This window comes from Hyla sarda, unplaced genomic scaffold (genome assembly GCF_029499605.1).
Source record: "Hyla sarda isolate aHylSar1 unplaced genomic scaffold, aHylSar1.hap1 scaffold_421, whole genome shotgun sequence".
Lineage (NCBI taxonomy): Eukaryota > Metazoa > Chordata > Amphibia > Anura > Hylidae > Hyla > Hyla sarda.
The window spans coordinates 100335-126109 of NW_026610436.1; the positions used below are offsets into that span (position 1 = coordinate 100335).

Below are 25775 nucleotides of genomic sequence, written 5' to 3' on the forward strand. Positions count from 1 at the left end.
ATACTGAGGTAGGTAACATCCGCCCCATACTGAGGTAGGTAACATCCGCCCCATACTGAGGTAGGTAACATCCGCCCCATACTGAGGTAGGTAACATCCGCCCCATACTGAGGTAGGTAACATCCGCCCCACACTGAGGTAGGTAACAACTGCCCCATACTGAGGTAGGTAACATCCGCCCCATACTGAGGTAGGTAACATCCGCCCCATACTGAGGTAGGTAACAACTGCCCCATACTGAGGTAGGTAACATCCGCCCCATACTGAGGTAGGTAGCAACCGCCCCATACTGAGGTAGGTACACACCCGCCCATACTAAGGTGGGTAACAACCGCCCCATACTGAGGTAGGTACACACCCACCTATCCTAAGGTAGGTAACAACCGCCCCATACTGAGGTAGGTAACATCCGCCCCATACTGAGGTAGGTAACATCCGCCCTCTACTGTGGTAGGTAACACCCGCCCCATACTGAGGTAGGTAACAACCGCCCCATACTGAGGTAGGTAACAACCGCCCCATACTGAGGTAGGTAACAACCGCCCCATACTGAGGTAGGTAACACCCGCCCCATACTGAGGTAGGTAACATCCGCCCCATACTGAGGTAGGTAACATCCGCCCCATACTGAGGTAGGTAACATCCACCCCATACTGAGGTAGGTAACATCCGCCCAATACTGAGGTAGGTAACATCCGCCCCATACTGAGGTAGGTAACAACCGCCCCATACTGAGGTAGGTAACAACCGCCCCATACTGAGGTAGGTAACATCCGCCCCATACTGAGGTAGGTAACATCCGCCCCATACTGAGGTAGGTAACATCCGCCCCATACTGAGGTAGGTAACAACCGCCCCATACTGAGGTAGGTAACAACCGCCCCATACTGAGGTAGGTAACATTCGCCCCATACTGAGGTAGGTAACATCCGCTCCATACTGAGGTAGGTAACATCCGCCCCATACTGAGGTAGGTAACATCCGCCCCATACTGAGGTAGGTAACAACCGCCCCATACTGAGGTAGGTAACATCCGCCCCATACTGAGGTAGGTAACATCCGCCCCATACTGAGGTAGGTAACATCCGCCCCATACTGAGGTAGGTAACATCCGCCCCACACTGAGGTAGGTAACAACTGCCCCATACTGAGGTAGGTAACATCCGCCCCATACTGAGGTAGGTAACATCCGCCCCATACTGAGGTAGGTAACAACTGCCCCATACTGAGGTAGGTAACATCCGCCCCATACTGAGGTAGGTAGCAACCGCCCCATACTGAGGTAGGTACACACCCGCCCATACTAAGGTGGGTAACAACCGCCCCATACTGAGGTAGGTACACACCCGCCTATCCTAAGGTAGGTAACAACCGCCCCATACTGAGGTAGGTAACATCCGCCCCATACTGAGGTAGGTAACATCCGCCCTCTACTGTGGTAGGTAACACCCACCCCATACTGAGGTAGGTAACAACCGCCCCATACTGAGGTAGGTAACAACCGCCCCATACTGAGGTAGGTAACAACCGCCCCATACTGAGGTAGGTAACACCCGCCCCATACTGAGGTAGGTAACATCCGCCCCATACTGAGGTAGGTAACATCCGCCCCATACTGAGGTAGGTAACATCCACCCCATACTGAGGTAGGTAACATCCGCCCAATACTGAGGTAGGTAACAACCGCCCCATACTGAGGTAGGTAACAACCGCCCCATACTGAGGTAGGTAACATCCGCCCCATACTGAGGTAGGTAACATCCGCCCCATACTGACGTAGGTAACATCCGCCCCATACTGAGGTAGGTAACAACCGCCCCATACTGAGGTAGGTAACAACCGCCCCATACTGAGGTAGGTAACATTCGCCCCATACTGAGGTAGGTAACATCCGCTCCATACTGAGGTAGGTAACATCCGCCCCATACTGAGGTAGGTAACATCCGCCCCATACTGAGGTAGGTAACAACCGCCCCATACTGAGGTAGGTAACATCCGCCCCATACTGAGGTAGGTAACATCCGCCCCATACTGAGGTAGGTAACAACCGCCCCATACTGAGGTAGGTAACATCCGCCCCATACTGAGGTAGGTAACATCCGCCCCATACTGAGGTAGGTAACAACCGCCCCATACTGAGGTAGGTAACATCCGCCCCATACTGAGGTAGGTAACATCCGCCCCATACTGAGGTAGGTAACAACCGCCCCATACTGAGGTAGGTAACATCCGCCCCATACTGAGGTAGGTAACAGCTGCCCCATAATTGAGGTAGGTAACAACCGCCCCATACTGAGGTAGGTAACATCCGCCCCATACTGAGGTAGGTAATATCCGCCCCATACTGAGGTAGGTAACAACCGCCCCATACTGAGGTAGGTAACATCCGCCCCATACTGAGGTAGGTAACATCCGCCCCATACTGAGGTAGGTAACATCCGCCCCATACTGAGGTAGGTAACAACCGCCCCATACTGAGGTAGGTAACATCTGCCCCATACTGAGGTAGATAACATCCGCCCCATACTGAGGTAGGTCACAACCGCCCCATACTGAGGTAGGTAACAACCGCCCCATACTGAGGTAGGTAACAACCGCCCCATACTGAGGTAGGTAACATCCGCCCCATACTGAGGTAGGAAACATCCGCCCCATACTGAGGTAGGTAACATCCCCCCCATACTGAGGTAGGTAACAACCGCCCCATACTGAGGTAGGTAACATCCGCCCCATACTGAGGTAGGTAACAACCGCCCCATACTGAGGTAGGTAACAACCGCCCCATACTGAGGTAGGTAACATCCACCCCATACTGAGGTAGGTAACACCCGCCCCATACTGAGGTAGGTAACAACCCCCCCACACTGAGGTAGGTAACAACCGCCCCATACTGAGGTAGGTAACACCCGCCCCATACTGAGGTAGGTAACACCCGCCCCATACTGACATAGGTAACAACCGCCCCATACTGAGGTAGGTAACAACTGCCCCATACTGAGGTAGGTAACATCCGCCCCATACTGAGGTAGGTAACATCCGCTCCATACTGAGTTAGGTAACATCCGCCCCATACTGAGGTAGGTAACATCCGCCCCATACTGAGGTAGGTAACATCCGCTCCATACTGAGTTAGGTAACATCCGCTCCATAATGAGGTAGATAACATCCGCCCCATATTGAGGTAGGTAACATCCGCCCCATACTGAGGTAGGAAACATCCGCCCCATACTGAAGTAGGTAACATCCGCCCCATACTGAGGTAGGTAACATCCGCCCCATACTGAGGTAGGTAACATCCGCCCCATACTGAGGTAGGTAACATCCGCCCCATACTGAGGTAGGTAACATCCTCCTCATACTGAGGTAGGTAACAACCGCCCCATACTGAGGTAGGTAACAACCGCCCCATAATGAGGTAGGTAACATCCGCCCCATACTGAGGTAGGTAACATCCGCCCCATACTGAGGTAGGTAACAACCGCCCCATACTGAGGTAGGTAACAACCGCCCCATACTGAGGTAGGTAACATCCGTCCCATACTGAAGTAGGTAACATCCGCCCCATACTGAGGTAGGTAACATCCGCCCCATAATGAGGTAGGTAACATCCGCCCCATACTGAGGTAGGTAACATCCGCCCCATAATGAGGTAGGTAACATCCGCCCCATAATGAGGTAGGTAACATCCGCCCCATAATGAGGTAGGTAACATCCGCCCCATAATGAGGTAGGTAACATCCGCCCCATAATGAGGTAGGTAACATCCGCCCCATAATGAGGTAGGTAACATCCGCCCCATACTGAGGTAGGTAACATCCGCCCCATACTGAGGTAGGTAACATCCGCCCCATAATGAGGTAGGTAAGACTTCATTATAGCAAACTTATCCTATATAGTATAAAGCCGGTTCCCCCCATAGAGCAGCGATAAAACAGAGAACAAAATTAATGAATAGAAAGGATCCGAACCCTAAAAGAGGCCGAAAATACCCAGAATGGGGTCACTGACCGTAACCCTATAAATAATCCTCACTATGGCGTCACTGACCGTAACCCTATAAATAATCCTCACTATGGCGTCACTGACCGTAACCCTATAAATAATCCTCACTATGGCGTCACTGACCGTAACCCTATAAATAATCCTCACTATGGCGTCACTGACCGTAACCCTATAAATAATCCTCACTATGGTGTCACTGACCGTAACCCTATAAATAATCCTCACTATGGTGTCACTGACCGTAACCCTACAAATAATCCTCACTATGGTGTCACTGACCGTAACCCTATAAATAATCCTCACTATGGCGTCACTGACCGTAACCCTATAAATAATCCTAACTATGGCGTCACTGACCGTAACCCTATAAATAATCCTCACTATGGCGTCACTGACCGTAACCCTATCAATAATCCTCACTATGGCGTCACTGACCGTAACCCTAGAAATAATCCTCACTATGGCGTCACTGACCGTAACCCTAGAAATAATCCTCACTATGGTGTCACTGACCGTAACCCTATAAATAATTCTCACTATGGCGTCACTGACCGTAATCCTATCAATAATCCTCACTATGGCGTCACTGACCGTAACCCTATAAATAATCCACACTATGGCGTCACTGACCGTAACCCTATAAATAATCCTCACTATGGCGTCACTGACCGTAACCCGATAAATAATCATCACTATGGCGTCACTGACCGTAACACTACAAATAATCATCACTATGGCGTCACTGAACGTAACCCTATAAATAATCCTCACTATGGTGTCACTGACCGTAACCCTATAAATAATTCTCACTATGGCGTCACTGACCGTAACCCTATAAATAATCCTCACTATGGCGTCACTGACCGTTACCTTATAAATAATCCTCACTATGGTGTCACTGACCGTAACCCTATAAATAATCCTCACTATGGCGTCACTGACCGTAACCCTATAAATAATCCTCACTATGGCGTCACTGACCGTAACCCTATAAATAATCCTCACTATGGCGTCACTGACCGTAACCCTATAAATAATCCTCACTATGGCGTCACTGACCGTAACCCTATATATAATCCCCACTATGGCGTCACTGACCGCAACCCTACAAATAATCCTCACTATGGCGTCACAGACCATATTCCTATAATATATATACAGGATAATATAATCCTAATACACATCACAGTGCTGATAATATACATCTAGTCCTCACTATGGCGTCACTGATCATATTCCTATAATATATATATACAGGATAATATAATCCTAATACACATCACAGTGCTGATAATATACATCTAGTCTTCACTATGGCGTCACTGATCATATTCCTATAAATAATATATACAGGATAATATAATCCTAATACACATCACAGTGCTGATAATATACATCTAGTCCTCACTATGGCGTCACTGATCATATTCCTATAATATATATATATACAGGATAATATAATCCTAATACACATCACAGTGTTGATAATATACATCTAGTCCTCACTATGGCGTCACTGACCATATTCCTATAATATATATATATACAGGATAATATAATCCTAATACACATCACAGTGCTGATAATATACATCTAGTCCACACTATGGCGTCACTGATCATATTCCTATAATATATATACAGGATAATATAATCCTAATACACATCACAGAGCTGATAATATACATCTAGTCCTCACTATGGCGTCACTGACCATATTCCTATAATATATATAGACAGGATAATATAATCCTAATACACATCACAGTGCTGATAATATACATCTAGTCTTCACTATGGCGTCACTGATCATATTCCTATAATATATATATATACAGGATAATATAATCCTAATACACATCACAGTGCTGATAATATACATCTAGTCCCCACTATGGCGTCACTGACCATATTCCTATAATATATATACAGGATAATATAATCCTAATACACATCACAGTGCTGATAATATACATCTAGTCCTCACTATGGCGTCACTGACCATATTCCTATAATATATATATATACAGGATAATATAATCCTAATACACATCACAGTGCTGATAATATACATCTAGTCCTCACTATGGCGTCACTGATCATATTCCTATAATATATACAGGATAATATAATCCTAATACACATCACAGTGCTGATAATATACATCTAGTCCTCACTATGGCGTCACTGACCATATTCCTATAATATATATACAGGATAATATAATCCTAATACACATCACAGTGCTGATAATATACATCTAGTCCTCACTATGGCGTCACTGATCATATTCCTATAATATATATATATATATACACAGGATAATATAATCCTAATACACATCACAGTGCTGATAATATACATCTAGTCCTCACTATGGCGTCACTGACCATATTCCTATAATATATATACAGGATAATATAATCCTAATACACATCACAGTGCTGATAATATACATCTAGTCCTCACTATGGCGTCACTGACCATATTCCTATAATATATATATACAGGATAATATAATCCTAATACACATCACAGTGCTGATAATATACATCTAGTCCTCACTATGGCGTCACTGACCATATTCCTATAATATATATATACAGGATAATATAATCCTAATACACATCACAGTGCTGATAATATACATCTAGTCCTCACTATGGCGTCACTGACCATATTCCTATAATATATATATACAGGATAATATAATCCTAATACACATCACAGTGCTGATAATATACATCTAGTCCTCACTATGGCGTCACTGACCATATTCCTATAATATATATATACAGGATAATATAATCCTAATACACATCACAGTGCTGATAATATACATCTAGTCCTCACTAAGGCGTCACTGATCATATTCCTATAATATATATATACAGGATAATATAATCCTAATACACATCACAGTGCTGATAATATACATCTAGTCCTCACTATGGCGTCACTGATCATATTCCTATAATATATATATACAGGATAATATAATCCTAATACACATCACAGTGCTGATAATATACATCTAGTCCTCACTAAGGCGTCACTGATCATATTCCTATAATATATATATACAGGATAATATAATCCTAATAAACATCACAGTGCTGATAATATACATCTAGTCCTCACTATGGCGTCACTGATCATATTCCTATAATATATATACAGGATAATATAATCCTAATACACATCACAGTGCTGATAATATACATCTAGTCCTCACTATGGCGTCACTGATCATATTCCTATAATATATATATATATATACACAGGATAATATAATCCTAATACACATCACAGTGCTGATAATATACATCTAGTCCTCACTATGGCGTCACTGACCATATTCCTATAATATATATATATACAGGATAATATAATCCTAATACACATCACAGTGCTGATAATATACATCTAGTCCTCACTATGGCGTCACTGACCATATTCCTATAATATATATATATACAGGATAATATAATCCTAATACACATCACAGTGCTGATAATATACATCTAGTCCTCACTATGGCGTCACTGATCATATTCCTATAATATATATATATATATATATATACAGGATAATATAATCCTAATATACATTACAGTGCTGATAATATACATCTAGTCCTCACTATGGCGTCACTGATCATATTCCTATAATATATATACATATATACAGGATAATATAATCCTAATACACATCACAGTGCTGATAATATACATCTAGTCCTCACTATGGCGTCACTGACCATATTCCTATAATATATGTATATACAGGATAATATAATCCTAATACACATCACAGTGCTGATAATATACATCTAGTCCTCACTATGGCGTCACTGACCATATTCCTATAATATATATACAGGATAATATAATCCTAATACACATCACAGAGCTGATAATATACATCTAGTCCTCACTATGGCGTCACTGATCATATTCCTATAATATATATATATATACAGGATAATATAATCCTAATACACATCACAGTGCTGATAATATACATCTAGTCCTCACTATGGCGTCACTGATCATATTCCTATAATATATGTATATACAGGATAATATAATCCTAATACACATCACAGTGCTGATAATATACATCTAGTCCTCACTATGGCGTCACTGATCATATTCCTATAAATAATATATATACAGGATAATATAATCCTAATACACATCACAGTGCTGATAATATACATCTAGTCCTCACTATGGCGTCACTGACCATATTCCTATAATATATCTATACAGGATAATATAATCCTAATACACATCACAGTGCTGATAATATACATCTAGTCCTCACTATGGCGTCACTGACCATATTCCTATAATATATATACAGGATAATATAATCCTAATACACATCACAGTGCTGATAATATACATCTAGTCCTCACTATGGCGTCACTGATCATATTCCTATAATATATATATACAGGATAATATAATCCTAATACACATCACAGTGCTGATAATATACATCTAGTCCTCACTATGGCGTCACTGATCATATTCCTATAATATATATATATATATACACAGGATAATATAATCCTAATACACATCACAGTGCTGATAATATACATCAAGCCCTCACTATGGCGTCACTGACCATATTCCTATAATATATATATATATATACAGGATAATATAATCCTAATACACATTACAGTGCTGATAATATACATCTAGTCCTCACTATGGCGTCACTGACCATATTCCTATAATATATATATATATATATACAGGATAATATAATCCTAATACACATTACAGTGCTGATAATATACATCTAGTCCTCACTATGGCGTCACTGACCATATTCCTATAATATATATATATATACAGGATAATATAATCCTAATACACATCACAGTGCTGATAATATACATCTAGTCCTCACTATGGCGTCACTGACCATATTCCTATAATATATACAGGATAATATAATCCTAATACACATCACAGTGCTGATAATATACATCTAGTCCTCACTATGGCGTCACTGACCATATTCCTATAATATATATACAGGATAATATAATCCTAATACACATCACAGTGCTGATAATATACATCTAGTCCTCACTATGGCGTCACTGACCATATTCCTATAATATATATACAGGATAATATAATCCTAATACACATCACAGTGCTGATAATATACATCTAGTCCTCACTATGGCGTCACTGACCATATTCCTATAATATATATACCGGATAATATAATCCTAATACACATCACAGTGCTGATAATATACATCTAGTCCTCACTATGGCGTCACTGACCATATTCCTATAATATATATATATATACAGGATAATATAATCCTAATACACATCACAGTGCTGATAATATACATCTAGTCCTCACTATGGCGTCACTGACCATATTCCTATAATATATATACAGGATAATATAATCCTAATACACATCACAGTGCTGATAATATACATCTAGTCCTCACTATGGCGTCACTGACCATATTCCTATAATATATATACAGGATAATATAATCCTAATACACATCACAGTGCTGATAATATACATCTAGTCCTCACTATGGCGTCACTGATCATATTCCTATAATATATATACAGGATAATATAATCCTAATACACATCACAGTGCTGATAATATACATCTAGTCCTCACTATGGCGTCACTGACCATATTCCTATAATATATATATATACAGGATAATATAATCCTAATATACATTACAGTGCTGATAATATACATCTAGTCCTCACTATGGCGTCACTGACCATATTCCTATAATATATATACAGGATAATATAATCCTAATACACATCACAGTGCTGATAATATACATCTAGTCCTCACTATGGCGTCACTGATCATATTCCTATAATATATATACAGGATAATATAATCCTAATACACATCACAGTGCTGATAATATACATCTAGTCCTCACTATGGCGTCACTGATCATATTCCTATAATATATATATATATACAGGATAATATAATCCTAATACACATCACAGTGCTGATAATAAACATCTAGTCCTCACTATGGCGTCACTGATCATATTCCTATAATATATGTATATACAGGATAATATAATCCTAATACACATCACAGTGCTGATAATATACATCTAGTCCTCACTATGGCGTCACTGATCATATTCCTATAATATATATATATACAGGATAATATAATCCTAATACACATCACAGTGCTGATAATATACATCTAGTCCTCACTAGGGCGTCACTGACCATATTCCTATAATATATCTATACAGGATAATATAATCCTAATACACATCACAGTGCTGATAATATACATCTAGTCCTCACTATGGCGTCACTGACCATATTCCTATAATATATATACAGGATAATATAATCCTAATACACATCACAGTGCTGATAATATACATCTAGTCCTCACTATGGCGTCACTGACCATATTCCTATAATATATATATATATATACAGGATAATATAATCCTAATACACATCACAGTGCTGATAATATACATCTAGTCCACACTATGGCGTCACTGACCATATTCCTATAATATATATATATATATACAGGATAATATAATCCTAATACACATCACAGTGCTGATAATATACATCTAGTCCTCACTAGGGCGTCACTGACCATATTCCTATAATATATCTATACAGGATAATATAATCCTAATACACATCACAGTGCTGATAATATACATCTAGTCCTCACTATGGCGTCACTGATCATATTCCTATAATATATATATACAGGATAATATAATCCTAATACACATCACAGTGCTGATAATATACATCTAGTCCTCACTATGGCGTCACTGACCATATTCCTATAATATATCTATACAGGATAATATAATCCTAATACACATCACAGTGCTGATAATATACATCTAGTCCTCACTATGGCGTCACTGATCATATTCCTATAATATATATACAGGATAATATAATCCTAATACACATCACAGTGCTGATAATATACATCTAGTCCTCACTATGGCGTCACTGACCATATTCCTATAATATATATATATATATACAGGATAATATAATCCTAATACACATCACAGTGCTGATAATATACATCTAGTCCTCACTATGGCGTCACTGATCATATTCCTATAATATATATACAGGATAATATAATCCTAATACACATCACAGTGCTGATAATATACATCTAGTCCTCACTATGGCGTCACTGATCATATTCCTATAATATATATATATATATACACAGGATAATATAATCCTAATACACATCACAGTACTGATAATATACATCAAGCCCTCACTATGGCGTCACTGACCATATTCCTATAATATATATATATATATACAGGATAATATAATCCTAATACACATTACAGTGCTGATAATATACATGTAGTCCTCACTATGGCGTCACTGACCATATTCCTATAATATATATATATATACAGGATAATATAATCCTAATACACATCACAGTGCTGATAATATACATCTAGTCCTCACTATGGCGTCACTGACCATATTCCTATAATATATATATACAGGATAATATAATCCTAATACACATCACAGTGCTGATAATATACATCTAGTTCTCACTATGGCGTCACTGATCATATTCCTATAATATATATATACAGGATAATATAATCCTAATACACATCACAGTGCTGATAATATACATCTAGTCCTCACTATGGCGTCACTGATCATATTCCTATAATATATATACAGGATAATATAATCCTAATACACATCACAGTGCTGATAATATACATCTAGTCCTCACTATGGCGTCACTGACCATATTCCTATAATATATACAGGATAATATAATCCTAATACACATCACAGTGCTGATAATATACATCTAGTCCTCACTATGGCGTCACTGACCATATTCCTATAATATATATACAGGATAATATAATCCTAATACACATCACAGTGCTGATAATATACATCTAGTCCTCACTATGGCGTCACTGACCATATTCCTATAATATATATACAGGATAATATAATCCTAATACACATCACAGTGCTGATAATATACATCTAGTCCTCACTATGGCGTCACTGACCATATTCCTATAATATATATATATATACAGGATAATATAATCCTAATACACATCACAGTGCTGATAATATACATCTAGTCCTCACTATGGCGTCACTGATCATATTCCTATAATATATATACAGGATAATATAATCCTAATACACATCACAGTGCTGATAATATACATCTAGTCTTCACTATGGCGTCACTGATCATATTCCTATAATATATATACAGGATAATATAATCCTAATACACATCACAGTGCTGATAATATACATCTAGTCCTCACTATGGCGTCACTGATCATATTCCTATAATATATATACAGGATAATATAATCCTAATACACATCACAGTGCTGATAATATACATCTAGTCCTCACTATGGCGTCACTGACCATATTCCTATAATATATATACAGGATAATATAATCCTAATACACATCACAGTGCTGATAATATACATCTAGTCCTCACTATGGCGTCACTGACCATATTCCTATAATATATATACAGGATAATATAATCCTAATACACATCACAGTGCTGATAATATACATCTAGTCCACACTATGGCGTCACTGACCATATTCCTATAATATATATATATACAGGATAATATAATCCTAATACACATCACAGTGCTGATAATATACATCTAGTCCTCACTATGGCGTCACTGACCATATTCCTATAATATATATACAGGATAATATAATCCTAATACACATCACAGTGCTGATAATATACATCTAGTCCTCACTATGGCGTCACTGATCATATTCCTATAATATATATACAGGATAATATAATCCTAATACACATCACAGTGCTGATAATATACATCTAGTCCTCACTATGGCGTCACTGACCATATTTCTATAATATATATATATATATATACAGGATAATATAATCCTAATATACATTACAGTGCTGATAATATACATCTAGTCCTCACTATGGCGTCACTGACCATATTCCTATAATATATATACAGGATAATATAATCCTAATACACATCACAGTGCTGATAATATACATCTAGTCCTCACTATGGCGTCACTGATCATATTCCTATAATATATATACAGGATAATATAATCCTAATACACATCACAGTGCTGATAATATACATCTAGTCCTCACTATGGCGTCACTGATCATATTCCTATAATATATATATACAGGATAATATAATCCTAATACACATCACAGTGCTGATAATATACATCTAGTCCTCACTATGGCGTCACTGACCATATTCCTATAATATATATACAGGATAATATAATCCTAATACACATCACAGTGCTGATAATATACATCTAGTCCTCACTATGGCGTCACTGATCATATTCCTATAATATATATATACGGGATAATATAATCCTAATACACATCACAGTGCTGATAATATACATCTAGTCCTCACTATGGCGTCACTGATCATATTCCTATAATATATATACAGGATAATATAATCCTAATACACATCACAGTGCTGATAATATACATCTAGTCCTCACTATGGCGTCACTGACCATATTCCTATAATATATATACAGGATAATATAATCCTAATACACATCACAGTGCTGATAATCTACATCTAGTCCTCACTATGGCGTCACTGACCATATTCCTATAATATATATACAGGATAATATAATCCTAATACACATCACAGTGCTGATAATATACATCTAGTCCTCACTATGGCGTCACTGACCATATTCCTATAATATATATATATACAGGATAATATAATCCTAATACACATCACAGTGCTGATAATATACATCTAGTCCTCACTATGGCGTCACTGATCATATTCCTATAATATATATACAGGATAATATAATCCTAATACACATCACAGTGCTGATAATATACATCTAGTCCTCACTATGGCGTCACTGATCATATTCCTATGATATATATATATACAGGATAATATAATCCTAATACACATCACAGCGCTGATAATATACATCTAGTCCTCACTATGGCGTCACTGACCATATTCCTATAATATATATATATACAGGATAATATAATCCTAATACACATCACAGTGCTGATAATATACATCTAGTCCTCACTATGGCGTCACTGACCATATTCCTATAATATATATACAGGATAATATAATCCTAATACACATCACAGTGCTGATAATATACATCTAGTCTTCACTATGGCGTCACTGATCATATTCCTATAATATATATACAGGATAATATAATCCTAATACACATCACAGTGCTGATAATATACATCTAGTCCTCACTATGGCGTCACTGATCATATTCCTATAATATATATACAGAATAATATAATCCTAATACACATCACAGTGCTGATAATATACATCTAGTCCTCACTATGGCGTCACTGATCATATTCCTATAATATATATACAGGATAATATAATCCTAATACACATCACAGTGCTGATAATATACATCTAGTCCTCACTATGGCGTCACTGACCATATTCCTATAATATATATACAGGATAATATAATCCTAATACACATCACAGTGCTGATAAAATACATCTAGTCCTCACTATGGCGTCACTGATCATATTCCTATAATATATATATATACAGGATAATATAATCCTAATACACATCACAGTGCTGATAATATACATCTAGTCCTCACTATGGCGTCACTGACCATATTCCTATAATATATATACAGGATAATATAATCCTAATACACATCACAGTGCTGATAATATACATCTAGTCCTCACTATGGCGTCACTGACCATATTCCTATAATATATATACAGGATAATATAATCCTAATACACATCACAGTGCTGATAATATACATCTAGTCCTCACTATGGCGTCACTGATCATATTCCTATAATATATATATATATACAGGATAATATAATCCTAATACACATCACAGTGCTGATAATATACATCTAGTCCTCACTATGGCGTCACTGATCATATTCCTATAATATATATATATACATGATAATATAATCCTAATACACATCACAGTGCTGATAATATACATCTAGTCCTCACTATGGCGTCACTGATCATATTCCTATAATATATATACAGGATAATATAATCCTAATACACATCACAGTGCTGATAATATACATCTAGTCCTCACTATGGCGTCACTGATCATATTCCTATAATATATATATACAGGATAATATAATCCTAATACACATCACAGTGCTGATAATATACATCTAGTCCTCACTATGGCGTCACTGACCATATTCCTATAATATATATACAGGATAATATAATCCTAATACACATCACAGTGCTGATAATATACATCTAGTCCTCACTATGGCGTCACTGATCATATTCCTATAAATAATATATATACAGGATAATATAATCCTAATACACATCACAGTGCTGATAATATACATCTAGTCCTCACTATGGCGTCACTGATCATATTCCTATAATATATATATACACAGGATAATATAATCCTAATACACATCACAGTGCTGATAATATACATCTAGTCCTCACTATGGCGTCACTGACCATATTCCTATAATATATATACAGGATAATATAATCCTAATACACATCACAGTGCTGATAATATACATCTAGTCCTCACTAAGGCGTCACTGATCATATTCCTATAATATATATATATACAGGATAATATAATCCTAATACACATCACAGTGCTGATAATATACATCTAGTCCTCACTATGGCGTCACTGACCATATTCCTATAATATATCTATACAGGATAATATAATCCTAATACATATCACAGTGCTGATAATATACATCTAGTCCTCACTATGGCGTCACTGACCATATTCCTATAATATATATATATATATATACAGGATAATATAATCCTAATACACATCACAGTGCTGATAATATACATCTAGTCCTCACTATGGCGTCACTGACCATATTCCTATAATATATATACAGGATAATATAATCCTAATACACATCACAGTGCTGATAATATACATCTAGTCCTCACTATGGCGTCACTGACCATATTCCTATAATATATATACAGGATAATATAATCCTAATACACATCACAGTGCTGATAATATACATCTAGTCCTCACTATGGCGTCACTGATCATATTCCTATAATATATATACAGGATAATATGATCATTGTTATCCCATAGGTACCTATAACACTGCACACACTGATCTCTTATACTGATCATTATTATCCCATAGGAGACTATAACACTGCACACACTGATCTCTTATACTGATCATTATTATCCCATATGGGACTATAACACTGCACACACTGATCTCTTATACTGATCATTATTATCCCATAGGAGACTATAACACTGCACACACTGATCTCTTATACTGATCATTATTATCCCATAGGGACCTATAACACTGCACACACTGATCTCTTATACTGATCATTATTATCCCATAGGAGACTATAATACTGATCACACTGATCTCTTATACTGATCATTATTATCCCATAGGGGCCTATAACACTGCACACACTGATCTCTTATACTGATCATTGTTATCCCATAGGGACCTATAACACTGCACACACTGATCTCTTATACTGATCATTATTATCCCATAGGGACCTATAACACTGCACACACTGATCTCTTATACTGATCATTATTATCCCATAGGAGACTATAATACTGATCACACTGATCTCTTATACTGATCATTATTATCCCATAGGAGACTATAACACTGCACACACTGATCTCTTATACTGATCATTATTATCCCATAATGGCCTATAACACTGCACACACTGATCTCTTATACTGATCATTATTATCCCATAATGGCCTATAACACTGCACACACTGATCTCTTATACTGATCATTGTTATCCCATAGGGACCTATAACACTGCACACACTGATCTCTTATACTGATCATTATTATCCCATAGGGACCTATAACACTGCACACACTGATCTCTTATACTGATCATTGTTATCCCATAGGAGACTATAACACTGCACAAACTGATCTCTTATACTGATCATTATTATCCCATAGGAGACTATAACACTGCACACACTGATCTCTTATACTGATCATTATTATCCCATAGGGACCTATAACACTGCACACACTGATCTCTTATACTGATCATTATTATCCCATAGGAGACTATAATACTGATCACACTGATCTCTTATACTGATCATTATTATCCCATAGGGGCCTATAACACTGCACATACTGATCTCTTATACTGATCATTATTATCCCATAGGAGACTATAACACTGCACACACTGATCTCTTATACTGATCATTATTATCCCATAGGAGACTATAACACTGCACACACTGATCTCTTATACTGATCATTGTTATCCCATAGGAGACTATAATACTGATCACACTGATCTCTTATACTGATCATTATTATACCATAGGAGATTATAACACTGCACACACTGATCTCTTATACTGATCATTGTCATCCCATAGGAGACAATAATACTGATCACACTGATCTCTTATACTGATCATTATTATCCCATAGGAGACTATAACACTGCACACACTGATCTCTTATACTGATCATTATTATCCCATAGGAGACTATAACACTGTACACACTGATCTCTTATACTGATCATTGTTATCCCATAGGAGACTATAACACTGCACACACTGATCTCTTATACTGATCATTGGTATCCCATGGGAGACTATAACACTGCACACACTGATCTCTTATACTGATCATTATTATCCCATAGGGGACTATAACACTGCACACACTGATCTCTTATACTGATCATTGGTATCCCATGGGAGACTATAACACTGCACACACTGATCTCTTATACTGATCATTATTATCCCATAGGGGACTATAACACTGCACACACTGATCTCTTATACTGATCATTATTATCCCATAGGAGACTATAACACTGCACACACTGATCTCTTATACTGATCATTATTATCCCATAGGAGACTATAACACTGTACACACTGATCTCTTATACTGATCATTGTTATCCCATAGGAGACCATAACACTGCACACACTGATCTCTTATACTGATCATTGTTATCCAATAGGGACCTATAACACTGCACACACTGATCTCTTATACTGATCATTGTTATCCCATAGGGACCTATAACACTGCACACACTGATCTCTTATACTGATCATTGTTATCCCATAGGGGGCTATAACACTGCACACACTGATCTCTTATACTGATCATTATTATCCCATAGGGACCTATAACACTGCATACACTGATCTCTTATACTGATCATTATTATCCCATAGGAGACTATAACACTGCACACACTGATCTCTTATACTGATCATTATTATCCCATAGGAGACTATAACACTGTACACACTGATCTCTTATACTGATCATTGTTATCCCATAGGAGACTATAACACTGCACACACTGATCTCTTATACTGATCATTGGTATCCCATGGGAGACTATAACACTGCACACACTGATCTCTTATACTGATCATTATTATCCCATAGGGGACTATAACACTGCACACACTGATCTCTTATACTGATCATTATTATCCCATAGGAGACTATAACACTGCACACACTGATCTCTTATACTGATCATTATTATCCCATAGGAGACTATAACACTGTACACACTGATCTCTTATACTGATCATTGTTATCCCATAGGAGACCATAACACTGCACACACTGATCTCTTATACTGATCATTGTTATCCTATAGGGACCTATAACACTGCACACACTGATCTCTTATACTGATCATTGTTATCCCATAGGGACCTATAACACTGCACACACTGATCTCTTATACTGATCATTGTTATCCCATAGGGGGCTATAACACTGCACACACTGATCTCTTATACTGATCATTATTATCCCATAGGGACCTATAACACTGCACACACTGATCTCTTATACTGATCATTATTATCCCATAGGAGACTATAACACTGCACACACTGATCTCTTATACTGATCATTGTTATCCCATAGGAGACTATAACACTGCACAAACTGATCTCTTATACTGATCATTATTATCCCATAGGAGACTATAACACTGCACACACTGATCTCTTATACTGATCATTATTATCCCATAGGAGCCTATAATACTGATCACACTGATCTCTTATACTGATCATTATTATCCCATAGGGGCCTATAACACTGCACATACTGATCTCTTATACTGATCATTATTATCCCATAGGAGACTATAACACTGCACACACTGATCTCTTATACTGATCATTATTATCCCATAGGAGACTGTAACACTGCACACACTGATCTCTTATACTGATCATTGTTATCCCATAGGAGACTATAATACTGATCACACTGATCTCTTATACTGATCATTATTATACCATAGGAGATTATAACACTGCACACACTGATCTCTTATACTGATCATTGTTATCCCATAGGAGACAATAATACTGATCACACTGATCTCTTATACTGATCATTATTATCCCATAGGAGACTATGACACTGCACACACTGATCTCTTATACTGATCATTATTATCCCATAGGAGACTATAACACTGTACACACTGATCTCTTATACTGATCATTGTTATCCCATAGGAGACTATAACACTGCACACACTGATCTCTTATACTGATCATTGGTATCCCATGGGAGACTATAACACTGCACACACTGATCTCTTATACTGATTATTATTATCCCATAGGAGACTATAACACTGCACACACTGATCTCTTATACTGATCATTATTATCCCATAGGGGACTATAACACTGCACACACTGATCTCTTATACTGATCATTATTATCCCATAGGAGACTATAACACTGCACACACTGATCTCTTATACTGATCATTATTATCCCATAGGAGACTATAACACTGTACACACTGATCTCTTATACTGATCATTGTTATCCCATAGGGACCTATAACACTGCACACACTGATCTCTTATACTGATCATTGTTATCCCATAGGGACCTATAACACTGCACACACTGATCTCTTATACTGATCATTGTTATCCCATAGGGGGCTATAACACTGCACACACTGATCTCTTATACTGATCATTATTATCCCATAGGGACCTATAACACTGCACACACTGATCTCTTATACTGATCATTATTATCCCATAGGAGACTATATCACTGCACACACTGATCTCTTATACTGATCATTGTTATCCCATAGGAGACTATAATACTGATCACACTGATCTCTTATACTGATCATTATTATCCCATAGGAGACTATAACACTGCACACACTGATCTCTTATACTGATCATTGTTATCCCATAGGAGACTATAATACTGATCACACTGATCTCTTATGCTGATCATTATTATCCCATAGGAGACTATAACACTGCACACACTGATCTCTTATACTGATCATTGTTATCCCATAGGAGACTATAACACTGCACACACTGATCTCTTATACTGATCATTATTATCCCATAGGGGTCTATAACACTGCACACACTGATCTCTTATACTGATCATTATTATCCCATAGGAGACTATAACACTGCACACACTGATCTCTTATACTGATCATTATTATCCCATAGGAGACTATAACACTGTACACACTGATCTCTTATACTGATCATTGTTATCCCATAGGAGACCATAACACTGCACACACTGATCTCTTATACTGATCATTGTTATCCAATAGGGACCTATAACACTGCACACACTGATCTCTTATACTGATCATTGTTATCCCATAGGGACCTATAACACTGCACACACTGATCTCTTATACTGATCATTGTTATCCCATAGGAGACTATAACACTGCACACACTGTTCTCTTATACTGATCATTATTATCCCATAGGAGACTATAACACTGCACACACTGATCTCTTATACTGATCATTGTTATCCCATAGGGGGCTATAACATTGCACACACTGATCTATTACATTGTTCAATACTTTCTCATAGGAAACCAGTGATCGATGATTCTGCCGCTTGACTGCTCATGTCTGGATCTGGATCTCAGGCACTGAGCAGTCATTCGGCGATCGGACACCAGGAGGCAGGTAGGGACCCTCCTGCTGCGTCACAGCCCCCTGAGCTAGCTGGCAACGTTTTAGTTTCACTTTAGACGCAGCGTTCAACTTTGAACGCCGCGTCTAAAGGGTTAATAGTGATCAGTGCCGCGTGCTATTAGCCACGTGTCCCGGTTGTTGTTAGAGGCCGGGCCCAACACCGAGGCCCCACGTTATAGAACGGGAGTGGACTCAGGACGTACCGGTACGTTCTTGGTCCTTAAGTGGTTAAGATTTCTGGGCGTACTCGGATCTCTCTCGAAACCTGTCTCAGATCAAGAAACCGATCTCCCCACGTCAGACTTTTCGGACCCTGAGAGGGCAGGACGGGCAGAGAGAGGACGAGGACATTCAAAAACACGGAGACCTTAAGGAGGTAGAAATTACGTTCATAGTCCTAATTATTATCCCACCAATTCTCAATCGGGGGCAATCGGGGAAATCAGGGGCAATTGGGGGCAATCGGGGCAATCAGGAGAAATCGGGGGCAATCGGGGCCCCACAGAATCTTTCCAACTTGTCTTCCTCTTTGTTAGAGAATTGGGATCAGTATACACTACGATTCCGTCCGGAGAGAGGGCGACATACCCGGTATAAGGTCCAGCAGCTCGCGACAAATCATTAACACATATTCTCGTCCCATGTCAAGTTATTAAGAAAGGGTCTTGTGCCCACTATGTAATATCACCTTTTCTTATGGACGATGTTCACTATTTTATGTAAATGTTATCTTATATGGCCCCTTATCTTCTCTCATCACTGTCATCAAAAGAATTTCTAAGTTGCAGCCACAAATTTGACATTTTTACCAGAAAGAAATCAAGAAAAGTTTTTATAGAAAAAAATTGTGAATTTTGATACAATCAGCACAATCCTCTCTCTACTGAAATGATTCACTCATCTGTAATCACCATCCTGAACGATCATCACCAGGATTAACACTATCATTGCCAAATTATATTGATCACTGTCAGTATCACTATTATCACCATTATCACTATCATCACTATCATTATCACTATCATCACCATCATTATCACTATCATCACTATCATTATCACTATCATCACTATCATTGTCACCATTATCACTATCATCACTATCACTATCATCACCATCATTATCACTATCACTATCATCACCATCATTATCACTATCATCACCATCACTATCATCACCATCATTATCACTATCATCATTATCACTATCATCACTATCATCACCATCATTATCACTATCATCATTATCACTATCATCACTATCACTATTATCACTATCATCACCATCATTATCACTATCATCATTATCACTATTATCACCATTATCACTATCATCACTATCATTATCACTATCATCACTATCATTATCACTATCATCACTATCATCACCATCATTGTCACCATTATCACTATCATCACTATAACTATCATCACCATCATTATCACTATCATCACCATCACTATCATCACCATCATTATCACTATCATCACTATCATCACCATCATCACCATCATTATCACTATCATCATTATCACTATTATCACCATTATCACTATCATCACTATCATTATCACTATCATCACTATCATTATCACTATCATCACCATCATTATCACTATCATTATCACTATCATTATCACTATCATCACCATCATTATCACTATCATCACTATCACTATCACTATCATAACCATCATTATCACTATCATCACTATCACTATCATCACCATCATTATCACTATCACTATTATCACCATTATCACTATCATCACTATCACTATCATCACTATCATTATCACTATCATCACTATCATTATCACTATCATTATCACTATCATCACCATCATTATCACTATCATCACTATCACTATCATCACCATCATTATCACTATCATCACCATCATTATCACTATCATTATCACTATCATCACTATCATTATCACTATCATTATCACTATCATTATCATTATCACTATCATCACCATCATTATCACTATCATCACTATCATTATCACTATCATCACTATCATTATCACTATCATCACTATCATTATCACTATCATCACTATCATTATCACTATCATCATTATCATTATCACTATCATCACCATCATTATCACTATCATCACTATCATCACCATCATTATCACTATCATTATCACTATCATCACTATCATTATCACTATCATTATCACTATCATCACTATCATTATCACTATCATCACCATCATTATCACTATCATCACTATCACTATCATCACCATCATTATCACTATCATCACTATCATCACTATCATTATCACTATCATTATCACTATCATCACCATCATTATCACTATCATCACTATCATCACTATCATTATCACTATCATTATCACTATCATCACTATCATCACTATCATTATCACTATCATTATCACTATCATTATCACTATCATCACCATCATTATCACTATCATCACTATCATCACTATCATTATCACTATCATCACTATCATCACTATCATTATCACTATCATCACCATCATTATCACTATCAACACTATCATCACTATCATTATCACTAACATCACTATCATCACTATCATTTTCACTATCATCACTATCATCACTATCATTATCACTATCATCACCATCATTATCACTATCATCACTATCATCACTATCATTATCACTATCATCACTATCATCACTATCATTATCACTATCATCACCATCATTATCACTATCAACACTATCATCACTATCATTATCACTAACATCACTATCATTATCACTAACATCACTATCATTATCACTATCATCACTATCATTATCACTATCATCACTATCATTATCACTATCATCACCATCATTATCACTATCATCACTATCATTATCACTATCATCACTATCACTATCATTATCACTATCATTATCACTATCATCACCATCATTATCACTATCATCACTATCATCACTATCATTATCACTATCATCACTATCATTATCACTATCATCACTATCATTATCACTATCATCACCATCATTATCACTATCATCACTATCATTATCACTATCATCACTATCATTATCACTATCATTATCACTATCATCACCATCATTATCACTATTATCACCATTTTCACTATCATCATTATCATTATCACTATCATTATCATTATCACTATCATTATCACTATCATCATTATCATTATCATCACTATCATTATCACTATCATCTCCATCATTATCACTATCATCACTATCACTATTATCACCATTTTCACTATCATCATTATCACTATCATCACTATCATTATCACTATCATCATTATCACTATCATCACTATCATTATTACTATCATCATTATCACTATCATCACTATCATTATCACTATCATTACCAAATTATATTAATCACTATCATTATCACTATTATCACCATCATCATCACTATCATCTCCATCATTATCGCTATCATCACTATCACTATTATCACCATTTTCACTATCATCATTATCACTATCATTATCACTATCATCATTATCACTATCATCACTATCATTATCACTATCATCATTATCACCATCATCACCATCATTATCACTATCACCACTATCATCACCATCATTATCACTATCATCACCATCATTATCACTATCATCTCCATCATTATCACTATTATCACCACTATCATCACCATCATTATCACTATCATCACCATCATTATCACTATCATCACCATCATTATCACTATCATCACCATCATTATCACTATCATCACCATCATTATCGCTATCATCACCATCATTATCACTATCATCACCATCATTATCACTATCATCACCATCATTATCACTATCACCACTATCATCACCATCATTATCACTATCATCACCATCATTATCACTATCATCTCCATCATTATCACTATCATCTCCATCATTATCACTATTATCACTATCATTATTACTATCATCACTATCATTATCACTATCATCTCCATCATTATCACTATTATCACCACTATCATCACCATCATTATCACTATCATCTCCATCATTATCACTATCACCACTATCATCACCATCATTATCACTATCATCTCCATCATTATCACTATCATCTCCATCATTATTACTATCATCACCATCATTATTACTATCATCTCCATCATTATCACTATTATCACCATCATTATTACTATCATCACTATCATTATCACTATCATCTCCATCATTATCACTATTATCACCACTATCATCACCATCATTATTACTATCATCATTATCACTATTACTATCATCTCCATCATTATCACTATCATCACCATCATTATTACTATCATCATTATAATTATTACTATCATCTCCATCATTATCACTATTATCACCATCATTATTACTATCATAATTATTACTATCATCTCCATCATTATCACTATCATCTCAATAGTGTTTCCCACCCAGGGTGCCTCCAGCTGTTGCAAAACTACAACTCCCAGCATTCCCGGTCAGCCTTCCATGAGGTGATCTTACCTGGGGCGGTAA

At 37.0% G+C, this 25775-nt stretch overlaps 1 protein-coding gene across 5 annotated transcripts in view; it reads right to left on the bottom strand.

The window, feature by feature from the left end:
- The window catches only part of LOC130333996 (T-cell differentiation antigen CD6-like), a 241920-nt gene that overhangs the window by 82666 nt on the left and 133479 nt on the right, over window positions 1-25775 (bottom strand). The window lies entirely within an intron of this gene.